Consider the following 19,689-nt stretch of genomic DNA (forward strand, 5'->3'; position numbering starts at 1 on the left):
CACACGACGGTGGTGGACGGTGACGGAGTGTGGATACGATTCGGTTTGCATTTTCGAACGTTAAGTTAACGTTTTTAACCTGCTCCTGCTCTTAGGTTGGTGCACCAAGTTGCTGCGGCTGCTGGCGACTGGAGCACGATCCCGGGAAAACAAGGCTCTCAAACGCCCCGAGGGAGGCTTGCTCGGTTTGAGACACTGAAACGTTACCACCATGCAGTGGAGCGCATATCGTGAGGAGGGAAAGGGATCGTGGTGACTTTGGAGACATGGTTCCGTTGTTCACACTTTGATAAGCACAAAAGTTATTTGCTGGTCATTTAGGGTGTTGGTTTTCCCACTTTTGTGAGGATGAGGGCAAAAATATTTAGTTCTTTCCAAAAATACAAGCACCATCACTGGACGGCATGGTGTGAGCATGCTCAAGCATCATCTCAAACGAGTTTCACCTCCGTTTTTAGATGGTACTCATCAGTTTCGTTAAAAGACTGAACATGAATGCACAGGATTCCGACAGCATTATATCGTTGCGGTCCAATGGGGGGAAGGCCTCGCTCTCTCGCTCTGCGGTGCATAACTTTTCGAAGCTTTCACACCGTACAACCGTGCGACGCAGGGGTATAATGTCATTCCGATGCACTAAAAACCACACGAGACTTTGTATAAAGCGTAGCAAATGTCACAAAAAATTCAACCGAGCGAACTGTGTGGCCTAAACCCTTCCACACTAACGATTCGAAAGGGGTTTCCCTTTTTTAAATGTGCATCAATTCGTGTGCGATGGCAGTGCGGTGCAAAATGCAATTGCATTTGTGAGTTGAATCGGAAGCAGCAGCAGCAGAAGCATAAGTTCATGCAGGATAAAAATAAAAACGCTCTTCGACGTTCGCGCGCATGCAAATGAGAAAAGGATATTGCACTCTGGCAGCACCACACACAATTCGCTTATCACTTCCGGCAGCCATTTGTCACCGTATTTGTAGCGTCAATCAGCTGTTCCAGGATGTTTGAATTGTGCTTTATGTGAGTGTATTTTTATCTTCCGACGTAGAAATCGATTTATCTCAACCACCCAAACTCTAATCCAAACACGTGAGAGGGTATGTTTGTGTGTGGCGATTGAATCGTTTCCTGAAACGCCACAATTAATTCACGTGGTTGTACCACACGACTCGGCTCGGGTGTATGTGTGACACAAAAACGTGTGACTGCTCTTCCGGTGGGTGGCTGTCAACACCGGTTTTAGCGTGCCCAGTAACCCAATCTCCGGTTGGCGCACAAGACCTGTCCGTACAAAAAAACTCCGCAAGAAACTCAGCTCCAACTCGATACTGCCCGTCTGATGGATGCGATATGACATGACCCAGCCCGAGCAAACTAGGCAGTGGTTTTAGAGGAAGAAGGGGCGGCACCTCCTTTGCTCCACAGCTTGGCCAGGGAAGTCTAAGGTGACAGAAACTTTTACGAAACACTAAAGCCCGTCGGCTTGGACGTGTGGTTGAGATCATTCTACATCACCGCGGTGCTCTCCATCCCGCTCCAAATATCCCCCTTCTTGCGGGAAGACAATAAAGAAAAGTTTTATTTTAAATTAGCTTCTGCTGTCCCGCTCTGTTTTTTGTTGTCCAAAGGACGGCTGAAGGGCTGTCCAGTGACTCGGTGATGTTTCGTCCTCCTGCAGTCAAACCCAAACGAACGCTAACGAAAGTGTGTTTTATTTTACTCGATTCCATGCTTTGCCCCGTTGTGATATGAAGAGCGTGTAGTCGGGTGTGACACTTGTGAAGTGTTTGGGCACCAACTAACCATCAAACAGAGGAAAAAAGCAAATGGGAAAACAAAAAAAAAAGGTTTTCGAACGATTTTTTCTACTACTCGTCCATGTGTGTGTGTTTCTGTGGTTTTTCTTTCACCAACAAGCTCCAGTAAAGAGTAGTCACTTCTTTTCTAAAGTTGTGCCACTTGTTCCAGTAAGTTAACCACTTCTCGCAACCAGAAGCTGCCCTAACGGTTGGACTTTTGTGCATTCGATTTCGTGTAATGACGTCTGGGGAAGGAACAAAAACGAGTGGCTAAGGGAATTCGGGAGTCTTTTTGGTTCGCTTCCGACGCTGTAATTGAACAAACCGCCGCTGACGGGTCTGGCTAATGAAGTTCGAAAGAGTCTTTTAAAAAGTGAGCTTGAGTTTCGTCCCCGGTCCGCTCGGCCGTCTGTCCAACGCGGCGAGTGAGTTAGTGTGAGTGGGAAATGAAATAAGCGCTTGTGAATTTCCACCGGGGTTCATTGCAATTTCGTGTCTTGTGCACAAGTGAAGCAGATGCATGTATTTTCATCTCCCATTCTTCCGTTCCGTCCGGCAACTGCTTTGGTTTGTATTGTGCACAGAGTGAGAGTGTATCACAAATGAAGTGGCAGCTTATTTGCTACACAATCCTCCTCCGCTTACACGTGTTTCAAAGCCGGGGCAGAAAGGGTAAGCTGTAGTAGAGCACGTGTTTTTCAGCTGGTTTTCCACACTGTCCTTTCTTTTCATTAGGTTATGTTTGCATTGTGCGTCATGCGGAGCAGTGGGGCGTTTTGTTTCAATTTAAATTGAATTTTAAATGCTTCTTTGTGTGTTTGTGTCGTGGTAAGACTACAGCATGAGTGTATGAAACGTGTCTAATGAGGAAAAATAGTACAATAGAGCAGGAGCTGACACTGGGGATCCTGGAGGGTGAAATGGCTTTTAAATGACTAAACATTAAGGTCTGTGAAATTGATTTTAATTCTTTTGGTTTCTCTTATCTTACAAAACAAACCAAGATTCTGATGGAATATTGAAAGTAGTTCTAGTTCTTTGCTTCATTCTTCCCATCGCAAGTCACTACTTGGTACCATTATGTTGTTCCTACTCCATGAACAATCCCTACCAGCACACTTATAAGGCAATTCGATTCCACTTAGCGTCCATCATCCTCTGCCTAACCGGCTGCAAAGAAGCGTGTAATTGTCTCGCTTCCGATTAGGTCATACCGGTGCTATTTTGAAGACAAACAGCAGCAGGGAAACATTCTCACGCGAAACATTCCAGCATAAACGGGCAATGGCAACGAACCACCTACCAACATGAAAGCTGTTGTGATTTGCAAGACACACACGTGGGGTTCACAACACCACATAGGCCAGTCGCCGGACAGTGGGCAAGCTTTCTGCTGCGGGTCAAATACACACACACCTGAGAGGGACGATTTCCAAGCATGTTCCAACAATTGCGTGCCACAAAAATTCCACACTTGATTATGTCATCGGTGGAATGAGCGGCCAGACGACACCGGAATGGTGCAAATATTTGCCGACCGCTCGTAATTGTCATGCGATTCGCTTTTAGTCTGCGGGTGAATTCTTGGAGAGGTCTTCGGAATCTTCATTATCTTGTTTCTCGTACCGCGGTATGGAGGTGTTGAAGGTCCAAAAGTGATGCTTGATTGGAATATCTTGCTCAAATGCAAGGCAAGAGAAACTGGAGATTCTACTTTAAGGGAATGGCATGATTTTGTGACTTGAATCCGCTCAACACAATCACATGTCACATCTTCTTCTTGATCATTCTTCCAATGCCATGATTGGCACGGGGCAAGAATTAATTACTTCAATTGATGCTCCTCGGCTCAAACTGGATAACACCCATCCATACTCAGCATCAATCAGTATCACCGTAACGACAGGGCTCGTTTGGGCTGAGGACGCAACGCGATCACTGATGAATGACAGCTGCCCCATCCGATCCGTCACCCCAACAGGGGTGGGTGGCGAATGTCAAACATAATTTAAAAGTATCATGCCTTCAACGGAACGAGCTCAATTTCCCGAAACCGAGATTGCGGTGTTGATTTTGTTTGTGTGCGCCAGCACACCCATTTCTCCGTTAATTCTTCTTGTACGCAACGAGAAGCCGAAAGGCAAGGGCGCCGACGCCCGTTGACTGATGATTTCATCAGAACAAATCATTTGGTTCATTAGTGAAAAATGGATATCAGCACCCTTGACTCCTGTTCCAATTTTCCAGCCGAGGCAGGAGGAGGACTTTGATTCGGATCGATCGGAGCGAAGTTTGTTTTCAATCAAACTTTTCTTTTCCTCCCGTTCAGGAAAGCTCCTGCTGATGCAACGTGATACGCACGTACTGCTGTTGTGGCTCGGCTCGAGGTCCGTTTCGGGGATCGGGAAATCAACGGAATAAATTAAACCCAACGAAGCTTGAACGTGCGAACAACGATACGGATCGTCGGTTCGATTAAAATCGAGCCGACCAAGCCCACTGTGACAACGGGCTGTCACAGAAAAAAGGAGCAAGCGTTAGGACCACTGCGGTTGTTGATGAAGCAGCTAAAGGGGAAAAAATGGCAAAATGATATACGCAGCAACATTTTATGCTGCTGTTGCAAAAGTGTGTTGCAATGTAAACGAATATTGGAAGAGAAATTCAATCTCGATATTTTCAATATCGGAAAAAAATAGTTTTTCGTGTTTTTAGGTCATTTTTTCTAACTACGAACTATCGTTTCGATTTTTCAAACTCTCGTTAGCTGAAGCCTGTTACAATGTGCAAAAGGACCTCCTTCTCCACACATCCAATCACTCATGCATGAGTCAGCAGTGGGAATTGATCCTCTTTTTCCCTTATCTAATCCAATGTAACTAACCGACTTGGGTTTGGGCTGGGTGGGAAATTAAATGAAGATAAATGGTTTCTTCGAGAACGATGGAAGGAGAACAGGAGCCAGCCACACGCCAAAGCCAAATCCAATGAGTGCATTACGGTGTCCCATTCTCAGAACGATTGCTGCAGCTCTAGTTAACGACTGTGAGTTTGTCATCGTAACCCTGTTCTTGGGTTTTACAATTCTCGTTCAATTTAAAGCGATTCGGAGCTCTTCGTAAATTGCTGCACAGCCCAGGAACTGCTAGCGATGACACGATGTGCTCTCTATCATTCGAATCTCTCCATGGACTTGCGTCCGGTACCGGTTACTAGGACGGGCAATAAAAAGAAGCCTGCCTGCCTGCTCAACATTACATCTTCTTTACGTTGTTCCATGAAAATGGTCCCACTTCCACTCCCAGACTGGGGAAATATCTCTTTCTCAGCGGAAACAAAAGCACAAAAAGCAAGAAGAAAAAAAACACACTGCAAATAATTTGCAAACTGATGGAATTTGAAATTCCTTGCATTGGCCCCACATAAATTAGTAAATCACGCAGACGAGAGCGAGAGACGCCGAGCCTTTTGTTATGTTTGTCTTTTCCTTCTCCCATCCCCAAGGGTGATAAATGTGTAGCCCATTTCGTTTATCTCCTGCTAAGGCCTGCCGCTTCCACCCACCTCACCGGGTTCCGGGTGCTTTGGAATGCCGGCATCGCTTGTACCGGCAAATGTCGTGCAATGTCTCAGGAGAGTACGCGAGATTGTGTGTGAGTGTTTCTCGGCGTTGGTACCGAGATGTGAATGGAATAAATTTCTTCCCTTCAGCCGGCTGAGTGGAGTGGGGGAATGGAAGGGTGGATTTGTGTTGCGGTAATCGTCTACATTTGAAGTAAAATGGTGTAATACGGGATGGGGGGAACAAATGAACAAAAAAACAAGTAACAAACCACGACAAAATACCAACGGAACGCTCCTCCAGACCCCAGAAGTCTGAGTTTACCAGCTCCTTGTCTGTTGTAGCTGGTAGATACACAACGGAGCAGGTCTGTAAAATATGGCTCTAGCTTCTTTGGGGTTGGTAGAACATCCTGTGCGATACTATTTTTAGAAAACAGAAGAATGTAACAGATTTTCTGCCACAAAGAGTACACAAATTTCTTAACCGAACTCCATTAGTAGTTCGATCGATTATGTTTGTGTTCCTAAAACTGTCAATGCTAGGAAGTTATTCAATTCCGGCTGGGTATTTGGGCTCTGAGAAATTGAGTTGCCGAAATGTTCTTTGATGATGGAAGTGCAAAACGAGAATTTCACACAAATTGGTTGGTCCTACGGTGCTTGTAGAATGTAGCTAAAATTCTATTCTGTTAGCAACAGCTGACTTCGTTGTCAATGTGCTTTCGTTCAAATTGTGTATTTCGTTTCTACAGCGAGGATCTCGCACATGGGACCACTGTTTGAACGTGCGGGAGATCTAAACTCGGTCGCTTGAATTTAGTTTAATTTGTGCAAAATCCTTTTGATCGGCGCGGCGTACAAAGTAAATAGGCTATGGCAGAGGGTACATGTTCTGATGACCAAAATTGCAGCTGAGCATATAATAGAGCTCACATTCACATTAAACATTGAAAACGATCCAATTGAAAGCGAGCTAAAATCTGAATTCAATTTAAAATTCTTTCACGCGATCACATTCTTTAGATTCTTTCAGTGCAATTTGCTGCTGCAATTCTCTCTTTCAACCGTTTCGCCTTTGCACGCTCTGAATTCTATTCGTGCTGTTTTTTTTTGCCATCCCTTTTTACCCCATTAACATCCGCGGTCTGGTGCTTTATTGATCTCCGCTGACGCGTACCGTAGCCTTCGCTGGGTTCGCTTTTGTTTTCGCCCATCTAGCGTTGCAGTGTTTTTATGTCCCTGTTCTGCAATTTTAACTACCAGCTTCTGCACCACAGACAACCTCTTTTACCGTACATACAAACGCACAAAAAACTACTACTCCGCGCCAACATTCCCGTGCGTTTTGGAATCTGTCCCGTACTCGCCAACTGGCAACAAGGGTCTAGAGGACCGGGGCGTTATAGAAAGTACGGCGAGCGCATAGAATGGTGGACGTTTTTCGATGACAAATTTCTGTACGGTTCATACTTTATGCTACTGCTGCCGTCGTGTCCTGTCCTGTCGATGTGACAGACAGTGCCGGAGTCGGAGTTTCGGGAGGGTTTGGGCATGAATCCATTGGACCCATCGGCCTACAGCAGATTCACGCTGATGGTTCGCTCGGAAAATATTCCACCGAAAATAATAACCACATGGAGTGAAGCTTTCGTAAATGCACATTTTCCTCCATCGCTTCAACCGGCGGCACTCCTGCTTGTCGTTCCGGAACGCCGTGTGTCTGTGTGGGCTGTTGTTGTGCGAGCAGGTCCTTTTTGCTGTGTGTTTTTGTTTAGCGCTGGATTAGTATTTTTTTTTTGCATCGGGACAGAATCATATAAACACAATCACATGCACCTACGAACAGACACACACACACGCCCAACGGATGAACTCCAGCAGCGTAAGTGGCAAGAGTCGCTTCAGGCGGCCTGCAGTTCGATGGTACAGGATGATGAGGAGGACAAGATTCTAATTAAATTTTGTACGCCATGGGAGGCTAGGAGAGAGCGAGAGAGAGTGAAAAAAGCGAAGCGATTCTTGGCATTAATTAATTTTTAAGATCATAATAAATTTCCCGCCCGTGGAAGGATGAAGCAGAGGTGGGATGCAAACACGCACAGAGGTGTGGGGTTGTGGGTGGCTGTGGCTCGGTTGCTTGGAAATGAATCCAAACCCAGGCAGAGATGGGGGCCGCCTGTACTCGCGGAAAGGAAAATGATGATGCTGATGATGTAGTTCAGCATGATGATGCCTGAAGTAGGCAATGAAGTTGAAAGAAGACGCACATACAGACAACCCACAGACATAGACACACACACGTACGCACTGACAAGAAGGCTCGTTCGTCCGACTATACAGAGCAGTAGTAGTATGTCCTTTAACGTACGAGGCTTTTGGAGAGAAGACGTTGCACACACCTTCACGCTACCAGCAGAAGAAGAGGAGAGGGAGAGAGAGAAGCGTCCGGAAAATTATACCATTAGACTAAGCCGCATGGATGGAGTAGATAATGGTATTATTAACGCGCTGCCGCGTACCTCCTGATGTTTGCATAACTATGCAGTGGGAGGGGGGGGGGTAACAGAAGAGAACTCCAAAAAAGAAACCCCAAGTCCTGCGACGCGGCACCGTACACGACGTACATAAACATTTGTAAATGTACACCTGACACGGGTACTTGAGCGCACGGAAACGGTCTCGTGGGGCCGCTTTTCTTCTGATCCTCTGGGTGGCATGGGAGAGCACAACTTTGTTTTTCTCCTTCCATCCGCACGAGTTTTTTGGCGAGACGGCGTTGTTGTTGTTTTTGTTGTGGACGAGAAGTTGCACCGTGTGCCTATCCTCCAAAACCACTCCACGCTCCGGTGTAATGATGGCGCCGTCTCGACGTCATCCGGACGGTACAGCGGGAGTTCCCGACCACGATACCACCTCCTGGGGAGGGAAGTTACTGCGCCAGACCAACGGTTCGCTGAAATGTTTTCACCCAAATGGATGCAATGTAACGCACTACACTGCTGTGAGTCGAGTAGAGGGACACTACCAGAGGGGCATTCCCTGGGTTGGCGTCCTACTTTTTTGGGAACAAATGCCGCGTGGGAAAAGCAAAAAAAACGTCTATGTCACCCAACCGTACCCGAACAACAATAAAAAGCTATAATCGTTGAGTTCTTAAAAAATTTGCATTCCAGTAGCGAAGACAGGAGAATCAGGGTAAACTTTTGCTTGGAGGAAGGAGCCAGGTCGGTAAAAACGGAAACTATGGTGCTAAAGAAATTCCACCGTACATCGTTAGGAGTAGTTTTGTCTCAAGCTTCTGGTGCTTCTCGTGATAAAACAGTTTAAAGAGGTTCTTCACAAGAATAATACAAAAAGAGGGGTTTGTTATTTATGGTGTCATTTTCTTGATCCCGAAAATGATTCAATAGAAAGAAAGGCACGGCTTTGCCGCGATAGAAAGGGTAATTGGAAAATGAATGATGAGTTTGAATGTCATAAAAATCCCACCTCTGACGTAAATGTATCACCACATCGACATTCGTGCCGCATCAAATGCTTTCCAAAAATGGCCAAAATTCTCTTAATGCTCCTCCGCCGCAGGGGCAGTAGAAAACGATTGGAATAAAATATGGCATTTCAAGAAGGACGACATCGTCCAGATGTCACACTACTGGCGGAGAATGAACGTCCACCAAGTGACCATTAACGTGCGTACGACGCACCCTTGACCGCATGATAAATGGATCCGAAGGCACAGGCGAGGCGGGCATACCCAAGCACACACACGAAACAGCCGCAGGACTTCAGCCGAAACTAATATCCTGGCGCTTTCACCGTGTCGACGGGGTGCTAATGGTGTCGGTTTTCAACGCGCATCGCCACGAATGCTAGACCTAGACCTTGCTGGGTATGCTGATGGATGCAAATGACAGAAGCAGATGAGACCGCTTTGTCAGGGCGTACAAGGACGCGTTGCATTTGCACTCACCGCTCTTGAAAGGTTAGAAAAACTATCGCCTCGCTGGGTGGTTTAGAGAAGTGCCAGTGGTAAGTAAGTTTCCACGGCACGACACATTCCAGTACACGATCTATCCACTCATTGAGCAGTGCGATCATCATCATCATCATCATTACCATTAATACGCCTCGACGTGGGGACGCACGCCAGAAGAAAGTCATTTCTTTTCCCGTTTTGTATGAAAATTTCCATTTTCCGGCTCCTCCTCCGGTAAGGTCGGGTTTTGATTTAGGGCTTTCGGGGCACGGAGACGGCATGGAATGGACACAAAAGCGCAGATTAAATGTCGTCGTCAAACAGCCAGCTGCCCGTCTTTGCACATCGTTACCGATGCTGGGGACGCTTTGATATCCCGGACACGGTCCTTGGCGCGTTCATATCCCGAACAAGGACTACTTTTTTGGTGTATATATGTGTTGGAGGGGGGGGGGGGGATGAACGGGAAAAAGTCAGGGCAGGGCAACAATATTCGATATGGTTGATGAAAAGCTGAGGGAGCGTGAGGACACAAATGCTACTTAACATAAGAATAATGATAATGGCTCGCCAGCCAGATGTGAGGCAGCTGCTCCTGGGTGCCATATTTTGGAGTGACTTTAGAGGCATAAACCATGGTGCATGGAGCAATATACGTGGCGTATCGGTGCGCTAGGGTGGACACGCTCGGAGCTTCATAAAGTTCCTTTCTTTCTCGGTTTTATGTGGTCCATTTCAGACGCCTTCATCTTGAACAGAAGCAAGCTGTGGGAGCTTTTCACGGGCAGAGCACATACATTAATTTGTCGTTCTCAATTTGGCCGACATTGTGCCGCGGGTAGTCCCCTCGCAAGCCCTTTGCCTACTAGGGTGGTGGTGTGCATTAGCGTTCGATCAGAGCTAAAAAAAGAAGCGCTTATTGCAGTCTATCCTTTCTAAAGCTTCGAGTGGATTTTCCCTTGCTTCCCTGTGAACTGAAATTCCTTTGAGAAAATCCACAAAAGTTGTGTGTGTGTGCGCGTCATATACATAATGGGAAGAATGGCAAACTTCACTTTACGGCTCTAATCTTGTCACTGAGAAATTGATTCATTTTACGCTGCGACGAGCATCGAATCGTGGATTGACGGTGGTGCCAGCGCGAATGTGAGACGTCTAGTGCATCGCGGGAAACATTCACTGCCACTTTGCATTTCACCGTCGTTGGCGTGACCCTTTTAGGCACTTTTTTTTCTCCCTCCGGGAAAGGCCCGAAGAACCTCAAGCCATCCATCGCACCTTAATATATTGAGGCGATTCACCACAAGCGCGTTCGTCGTCGTATGCATCCTTGACATGCTTTCTCCCAAAGCGCTCTCTCAGAAAACGGGGTTGGAGGAAGAGTGTGATGGGTTGTTTCCATTTGTTTCCGTTGCTAAATCTGGGCGATTTTGCACTCGTTTCGTTGTCATTTCGATTCCATTAAACTGTCTCAAGATTGGCGCTTCTTTTTTGCTCTCTAAACACACATACACGTTCACAGCTCTGGCAGGCAGAACAAGGAGAGTTTGGATCGTGATTCTTTCTTGCCTTCCAAGCCACCCCAAAACACGGCCACCCCTTGGTGGCAAGCAGATGCTTTATCCTGCCCGGGAGAAGGTTTAGGAAGACATTTTTTGTTTGCGCGTTCCCGTTTTGCTTCGTTCTGCCATTTTCCATTCTGACTAAGAATGTCCGGAACATTGGTGTGTGTGGCCATCTTGAAACCACTGTTTCCTCGGGAGCACCGGATACAAAATTTGCAGCCGTTACCGCATGTCGTTCTTAATATTTTGTGTGTCTCGTTTCTTTTTCCTGCGCCCCGTGTGTGTCAAACGGAACCGAAAATAAAGGATGCTGCGTTTCAGAGATTTTCTCTGAGAGCGACCTCAATTCTTAGCCGTGGAAAAACGGACGACGGGACACCACTGGCCGCACCGGGAATGAATGTACTGTAAAATTTTAATGATGTTTGTGTTGATAAATATTTTCTATAAATCCTGAACGACCAACACAAGGGCCGGGGAGTTGCTTGTCTTTGCCGCTTTGGATGAATAGCAACTGACCCCAGCTGGTTGTGCGTTGCGTTGAGGTAAGCGGGAATAGAACCCCCGGGGGGAAGAAGCGATGGTGCAAACTGGTGCCATTTTCGTGGCCATTTATTTTCCACGTTCTCATACATCCGGGAGCTTGTGTGGTTTGTCTTGTCGCAGCACCGTCTTCGTGTGGTGGTGAAATGTGGACTGTCGGTGGAAGTGTCTCCCACTTTTGACCACTAGCATAGGGACGCTAAAAAGGTTGGAATGGAGAACCTTATTTCTCTTCCTTTTGTTAAATACATAATTTATCATGTTCTTACTTTTCTTTCCATCGAACCCATGTTTCATGCAACTCAAACGATGCATACAAAGAAGAGATAACTTGGCAAAGGCGCATTAAAGAAGCACACAACTTGGAACGTTAAAGCATACGCATAAAGTTGAGAAATAGATTGTCTATGGAGGCTTGTTTTTCGTACAAAGTTGTACCTACAATCCTGACATTTACCTTCAGTGACTAATACTTTCTAAACTAACAAAAAGCTTTAATTGTTCCTTTTCTGAATGTTCCAAGCTAACGATTCTGCTGTTTATTTACAGTACAGTTATCTTCCATCTGTTACGTTACAGTCCAGTTTAGTTGTAGCAAAAACACCGAATCACCGTATCTTATCGAGTGACAGCAACACGTCGGCTGGATCAGCTAATTAATTGTAAAACAAACTCGCCCGACCAAATGCACCCAAAGAACGTAACAAAACAAGGCAAGAAAACACAAAAATGCTCTATCCCACACCGGTAGGCGCGGAGCGGATTAGTTAGAGCGCGAAGGGTTTAATGTTATGTTTTGGCTGCACGTCTTACATCTTTACTGCGAATCTGTCGGTGCAATTAGTTCCCGGTTTTTCCACTATTTCTTCACAGCCGCACGGGCAGAAAGAACGCACGTTCTACTTGCGAACCGTCTTATCGAGTGAGCAAGTGTGTGAATCCGTTAGTTTCCGTCGATCCTCCCAGGTACGGGCGGGCGGGTTCGTCGATGAAGCAGAAACACGCACCCAACACGCTATCGGTTTGCGTGTCCGCTCGCGGATGATTGCAGTGCCTTGCTGACGTTACCGTTGTGGCGAGCATCGGCTGCTACAGCAGCACAGACGCACAGCCGCAAGTCACCCGAAGCGGTCGGGGAAAAAGTCGGGAAATGTTTCGTTCTAAAGCCCGGTACGGTTGAACGCACCAGCGAGCTTTGGAATTGTGGAGAGAACGCACCGGGGAAGAGAGATGAGCCAAATGTGGGATGTTTTCCCGACCCCGATCGAGAGTGGTGGGGAGCTGATAAAACGAGGGCACGGGAAGAGCCGCTCGTCAGACACATGTGGCTTTGGGTTTCGGTGTGAAAATGTTAGCTGCTTCCCGCATCGCCAACCAGCGGGCACTAATAAATATGATTATTGAACAAATGAATGAATTACTCCCGTTAGCTTTTTGGGTTGGGGAAGGGAGGAATAGCACACCGGGCGGCCGCGGATGTGGTTCTCTGTGTGCAGGTATGTGCAGGTGTGTGTGTGCTAAGGAGGAGGAGGAGGCGAGACTGACTCCCGGCTTATCAGGCTCGCCGACCCAGGGAAAGAGTGCCTCTGGGAGTGTGAGCGTTGTAGTGGTGGTGGTGCAAAACATGCGTTACAAGCGAAACATTCCCGGTCGGTTGAATGATGATGGTGGCAAAGGAAAACTTCCTACCCTCGGGCAGGGAGTGCTGCCACCACTCGGTTGGGGATGTGTCGCTAAGTGCATGATTTACTGGCAAACTGTGCACTAGACGGCGTTTGCCCTTGTGTAACATGCTGCACCGGGCGTCGTTGAAGTTGCACATTTCGTTTGGCCGAAACGCGCCACGTTGGGCCATGGGCCTGGATGGGCAGAGACGACAGAGTTTTAGTGTAGTGGTGGGATGAGTTATGGGCCCGGGTTAGTTTATTTGACGTCTGGTTGATCAAATTGATGGATGGGAATGTGTCGCTGATAATAAAGAACATGGCAAACTGGAACTGCTACACGGGTTTTGTGGGAAGCTTTTTCCCCCGTTATCACATCTGTTTCCTTCTGATAAAAGGGGGCTGTTTTTATTAATTGCATTATTATTTGCTGCAATATGTTTTCTACCGAATGTAGACTCTTGTTGCTAGTCAACGTGTTGGAAGGGGATTTATGTCTATCATTCCATTCTCGAGGTAAAAAATACTCATTGCAAACACCAAGCTTGGTCCCTTCTTCTTCAACGCTTTTAACAAGCATCAGATCGTGTCAACACTCTCCCATCAAAGGAGGCTTTGCAGCCGAGCTTTCAGTGTGAACAAATGTGTGTCATCTGCCTTCGTTTAGATGCACATTCTGGTGTGGCTGAGCCACTGTTCAGAAAATGGTCAGATCATTAGCCAGCAATCAAGAGCTCATCTTCGATCATTCTCGCTTGGGGTAACGGATGTTTCTTTTTTGTATGCTGCACATACCTGTGTGCTCCCAATCGCTGACATTAATCACTCGTTAGCAGCCCATAAAGATCGACCACAAACGCTTTGCTCCATAGTTGGCTGGAACTTCACTTGCTTAGCAGAACGGCTCAGCTGCTTGTTCCAGCCCAATGAGGTTGGTTTAGATGTTTTCCTCCATGCTCATTTTTTCCTTTGGTTTTTGCTTCATTTAATTTAAAATAAGGTACCTCGTCTTTCAGCACCATTCACGCGTGCAGTAGCATGCGGTAATGGGTATGTTTAGTCGAGACCAAAACCGGCCAAACAAGCCCGGGCTTGATTGCTGTAATCGTTGTAGCGTTGCCCTCAAACAATCCCGCGCCCCACGATCAACATGTCCGAGCTTTTCTCCTCCTCCCCCTCCCCATCGCAACTGCTTGAAGATGCGCCTGGCAGCTTTGGTGGTTTCTAAAACTGTGTTATATCATCAACGCTTGACCGCACCTGCAGCCCGGATCGGACCTCCCCGGGACCGGTTTGGACCCGCTGGGCTTTATGTTGGCGCATCATGCTGACGTTATAGGGGGAAAGCACAACGGGGAGCGATGAGGACCAGGGAAAGCGTAACGGGGAGAATGCGCTCCAGATGGGAACAGGTTTCGCTCATCACTTCCCTCACTTCCGCTGAAGCTCCCTTGTACCGGATACATCGTCCTGGCTGCAAACTGCCGACTGCATAACTGACCCGTTCCGACCGAAAACCAATCAGCTCACGTCAGTGTCCGTCTGTATGTGTGTGTGCGTTTGTTTTTTGGGGAGTAAAATGCAATACCAAAAGCTTAAAACATTCCACACGAAGACTGCAGCTCTCTCGGGCCTGAGTGATGGAGATTAGCGTTTGAGTGGTTAAGTCCGGTTCCGAGTCTCCAACGGCGTGACTCGGCCTACTGTTTCATACGCACACACACACTCACATTGAACTTTGGCGCGAAAAGCCACGCCAGCAAGTGGAGTGAGTGTGCAGTGTCGGGTGGATTACGCGTTACGGTGATTTCCGACGGTGGCCATAAATTTTCTCCCAGATCGGATCGGAGCTCGTCCCGTGTGGAGGGGAGTGCCCGTATGTGGGTCAGTGTGTGAAGCTTCGATGCCGGGTGGCGGTGGCCACCAGTATCAGGTTTCTACTCAGCTCCAGAGCCAGACAATGTACCCGTACTTCTTCCCCCCCTCTCTCTAAGAACAGGTTTATCCAGAATCTAACGCTTTGTGCACTTGTGGCAAAAACGGGACACGGCGCGGTGTCATCAGCGTCAAGCGCGCAAACGGCCAAAAGTGTAACGCAACTTTGGAGCAACGTTTGCGGCCAGGCAACCCCCAAGCAATGGCAATGGGTGACAGTGAACTCGGGCGAACACTCCGGATGACTTTGCATGCGTTCTATATTTTACCCGTGTAATCCGTAGGATTGTTGCAACAAGGCCCTCTGTGCTGGTCCCCATTTTGCACACGATTTGCGACCGGACACGGACGCTACAAGCCGCAGAGGGTGCGAGAGAATGTGGAACGCATTCCGAACCCGAAACGGAGTGCCAGTGCGTTAGTACAGGCAATTTGAAATCGATTGCAGTTCGGTTGGTGCATACCGGCCCAGACGGGAAACAAATGACAGGCTTTCGCATTCATTGTAGGATCATTTTCAAACCATTTGCGCCAAATGGCTAAATTGTGTTCTAGGTCTATCAGATTGCGTCACGTTGTGCGTGTTGGGGTCAAAGTGTTGGTTTTGTTTCGGAATGATGAGATAATTATCACCGAAAAGGAACAATGCATTGGGGCCGGCTTTGGACGGGTGCTATGCGTTTACTTTAGTCCATAAAACATTTTTCAATGTTTTCATTTCCTTTCACGTGTTATTGTTCAATATAGGGCCTTGATTTGGAATAGGAACAAGCCGATAAACTAACACAATCCGTTGTTCCTTCCTTCTTCCATAATCATTGCATAAAAATCACAAACAAAACGTGACGCAACGTGTGTGCCGTGGTCCCGCAGATAACGGTCAGCTTTAAATAACCTCCTTAGCCGTAACCCCTTTTTGCCCTCGAAAAGCTCCCAATTACAGCATCTAATCGCATCCACAACACACGAACGCATTGTGATAAAGGGGCTCCGGCTCAGAGATATCTTCCCAATATTGCAAGAAAAGCAGCAACGAAGAAACGGGTAAGAAACGGGTTAAAAGCGGTCAAACGCAGGCGTCAAAAGCACCTGTGGCGGGCGTGCTAGTGTGGAGGGTTAAAGGGCGCACATAAAAAAAACGGTACCCCCCATTCAAAACCGCCCCCCTTGTGCACGTGAACTGAATAACGCCCGGCTACGGGAAGACCTTTTGTTCTGCGTCGGCCACGTTTTGTTGTGGAGCCACCGCCAGGTCCGTTTGTATGGCGATCGGGTTTTTTTTTTTGTTATAATTGGATGAAAAAAGGGTTGTACAGAGGAGAAAAAAAATCACACAAGAAAGGAAGGAAATCTGTACAATCGAGAGGAAAAACATTTAAAAAAACACACGCACAACCGGTATCGAACGAATTCGCGGTCTTTACCGCGGCCGCGCCATGGTAAGTAATGTAGGTTAACAGGTACGCAATGGTCGCCCCCCGAGGGCAACCAAAAGGGGCGCAAACCTGTGCGCACAGTGGATAAGAAAGTAAAGCCCATTTATTGTGGTGCGTTTTCGCCTCTTTTGCTCGATCCCCTTTTTGCCGTCGATCACTTTCAATGGAAGCGTGGCTTGGGTGGAAAGGGTTTTGGAGCATATTTTGGGGAGGAGGGTTCGTGTGTGCGAATTGGCCCCAAAATAAAGCCTTCACCTTCACAGCCACGAACAAGAAAACGCGGAGATAGGGGAGCTTTGAAGCTACTAGGGTCAGTCTTTTGATTTTGCACCTTTTGTTTTGTGGCTGCACGGTTGTGAAATGTTGCGGTCCACCGACAAATGGAAAGTAAATACACCGTTTTGGGCGTATGTGTGTGTATGTGTGTGTATGTGAGAGTGTAAATCGAGGCTAATTTGAGTGTTTAATTAAAGGGCAGCGCGGTGCGGTGAGCATTTGATTAATAAGATTGTACGAGCAGGGCGCAAACCGAAGACAATCGAGCGCTTCTTACCGGAGCAAATGGAGGTAAACATTCGGCTTATTAAAGCCCCTTTTCTTCCTTGTTTGCTCGTTTATTTTCGTTTGAGTGTAAATTGATATCACTCACGCCAGCAGGGGGCTCGGAGTGGGAGAGAAAATGGACGATTATGTTGATATGACGATATGTCATCCCGGGCAAGCAGCTCCGGAAACTCAATTTCAGCATTCCTGCACAGGCCAAACGGCCGCGTGCCATGCATCGGAACCTTGTTGGTGACCTTTCGCGTAGAGAGTGCCCGGAAGGGCAAAGGGCGTCACGGAAAAAAAAACGCAGACAAACAGCCACACATGATGTCCTCCTCCTCGCCCAAGGGCAACAAGATCGGGTGTGGTGAAGAGAAAAATAATTTATCATTAAATATGTATGCGAGCCGCTCATTCATTCATCATTTGTTTTCTCCCCTGTGAGACCGCGCGCGTGTGTGTGTGTGTCTGTTTGAGTGCTGTGTTGGCCAATTATCCTGTGCCCGGTATCCATTTCACCGGTCCTTTTCAGCAGGATCATGCGAATTGGGCTGCTCACGTATTCGTAGTATATTTATAGGCTGGAGGCCAATGACGACGACGACGACGACAACGGCGGGACGATGACTTTCGGTGTGTCGGCCACATGTCGTCGGTAAGTTTTGCGCTTTTTTCCCTCCTGTTTCCACGAAACGCAATCGGCAGTGTCATGTTGCTGATGACCTCACACAGCCCCTCTACTTCCTCTGTGCGGGAGGATCACTTTCAAGCCAACTTCATCTCCGACTATTGGGGATTAGATGCTAAGCGCTCCTTTCCGAAAGAGCAATTTCCGCGAGCTCTTCTCGCGTGGACTGGAGTGTTGAGACAATGCACACACACACACAGACACACAGACACACAGACACACAGACACAAAAACAATAGGGGAAAAAGTACAACCGTCCCTCCGTCGCCGTATTGCGGTGTAAATAATTCATGCGCATTTTATTGTCCGCGGTCCTAGGGAGCTCGTGGTAAAGCGGCTCCGGTCGCTGGATTATGTTCGGTGCGTGCTTTCACAGCAACAAACGGTTGTGTGGAGCCTTTTCTCCTATTGTCTTCCCTTGTATGGTTTTCTTTTATTGGTCTACGAATTGCTTACTTTTGGCACAATATGCATTCTGTACGAAGGGCATTGGGAAAAAGGTAGCCGAAAGTGGCCGTTCGTTCTAAGCAGCTGCATTAAAGGGGTTGATTTGGGTTTGAGTAGCTTAAGAGGCTTAATCGGTTCGGAGTATTAGGTGTAGTTTCAGAGAAACACATTCGAAAAACAGGGAGCTATTTTTTTAATGGTGTGAAATTGCATTTAAAGACAAAGAGAATTTAAAGCAGATTAATGGTATGTTTGCTTTGCGTTCAAATTTAATCTGCAATCAAAGAAACATTATTTGTGAAGCGTATCACACAAAGAAGCTTTATAGCAGTAGATCATATAGTAGCTGAAATAACACGCTAGCACAAAACTTGCCACCTCGACTAATCCAATAACTAGTTTCACGCATTTGTTTACCGTGTGCATTGCTATTTTTGAGAAATTTCCTCAAATGCACTCTACATCGCATTATCCTAGTGCAGCAAATCAAACATCGCGTCGTTGCATTGCGCATGCATTCGTTGTTCTCGCTCAATCCCAATCAAACATTAATTTGAACTTTTCCACACTTCCCCTGTCAGCATTTCAATCGAACAAATCATCATCATCAACGTGTGCAATCACCACCCGTTGGTTCGGTCGTGCTGGTATTACGCGAACCGTCACAATCGGGGCATCCGAATTGGAGATGTATTGGTGGAGGGGCCCGTTCCGTGCGCCCGTAGGTCGGTCGGGAAAGCCAAAAGCCTGCTGCCCGAAAGTCACCACCCGTGGACGGGGAAAGAGCGTGTGTTTGAGGAGGAGCTCGATATTTGGGTTATAGAAAATTATAATTGCAGATCATTTCGGTCTCCTACTTTCCTCGATTTGCTCGGGCGTTTGAGGCAATGGGTTCGCTTTGCTCTTCTTTTCTTTATCTCTGCCTTTCCATCGCAAACTTGTGCCGTGGTGGTCTTTGAGGGGAGGAGGGTGTAATTACGACTAATTGAGGTACGTCGTGTTCCAGCTTTTTTGTGAGGGGGTGTTGGTGGTGGGTACTCTATGGGAAGCTGCTGACGACGAAAAGTGTCCCGAAAAAGAAAACACTACAGCAACACAAACGAGTAACTTTGAAATGCAAGAGAAACAAGAGCAACGTCACTGTAAGAAGCGATTGGATGGGTGTGGGTGTAGTGCAGGAGGGTGATAGGGAAAGCTTGGAAAACCGAGCACGTGTGTGTGAGTGTGTGTCGGTAACGCAAGCTACTGGTTTTTCGTTTTTTTGTAGGTGTTGGTGCTCTGTTGGTGTTGTGTCTTCACAGCAACCATCACTCGGTCAAGTTCAATCGTTCAGCAAGCGCGCTGAAAGCTTAAAGCCAGTGATTACCGCAAGCGTGTGTACCACCGATTTTGCTCACTGTATTTTCCCCTCCGCACGCTCCTTAGTGTGGGGAGAAATTAGTGCTCGCCAAACAATAGCACCCATGGGTGAGCGAAGAAAAGAAGGAAGCTGTTGTGGGAAGCGAAATTACACCAAATTTCGTAAT

General features: G+C 47.2%; 2 protein-coding genes across 10 annotated transcripts in view; one reads left to right on the forward strand and one right to left on the reverse strand.

The window, feature by feature from the left end:
- The window catches only part of LOC120901424 (rab3 GTPase-activating protein catalytic subunit), a 115,533-nt gene that overhangs the window by 65,780 nt on the left and 30,064 nt on the right, over positions 1-19,689 (forward strand). The gene's annotated exons all lie outside the window — the stretch shown is intronic.
- LOC120901422 (leucine-rich repeat and fibronectin type-III domain-containing protein 3) overlaps positions 1-19,689 on the reverse strand; it is a 105,977-nt gene that overhangs the window by 64,131 nt on the left and 22,157 nt on the right. The window lies entirely within an intron of this gene.

The sequence above is a fragment of the Anopheles arabiensis genome, chromosome 3 (genome assembly GCF_016920715.1).
Source record: "Anopheles arabiensis isolate DONGOLA chromosome 3, AaraD3, whole genome shotgun sequence".
Taxonomy (NCBI): Eukaryota; Metazoa; Arthropoda; class Insecta; order Diptera; family Culicidae; genus Anopheles; species Anopheles arabiensis.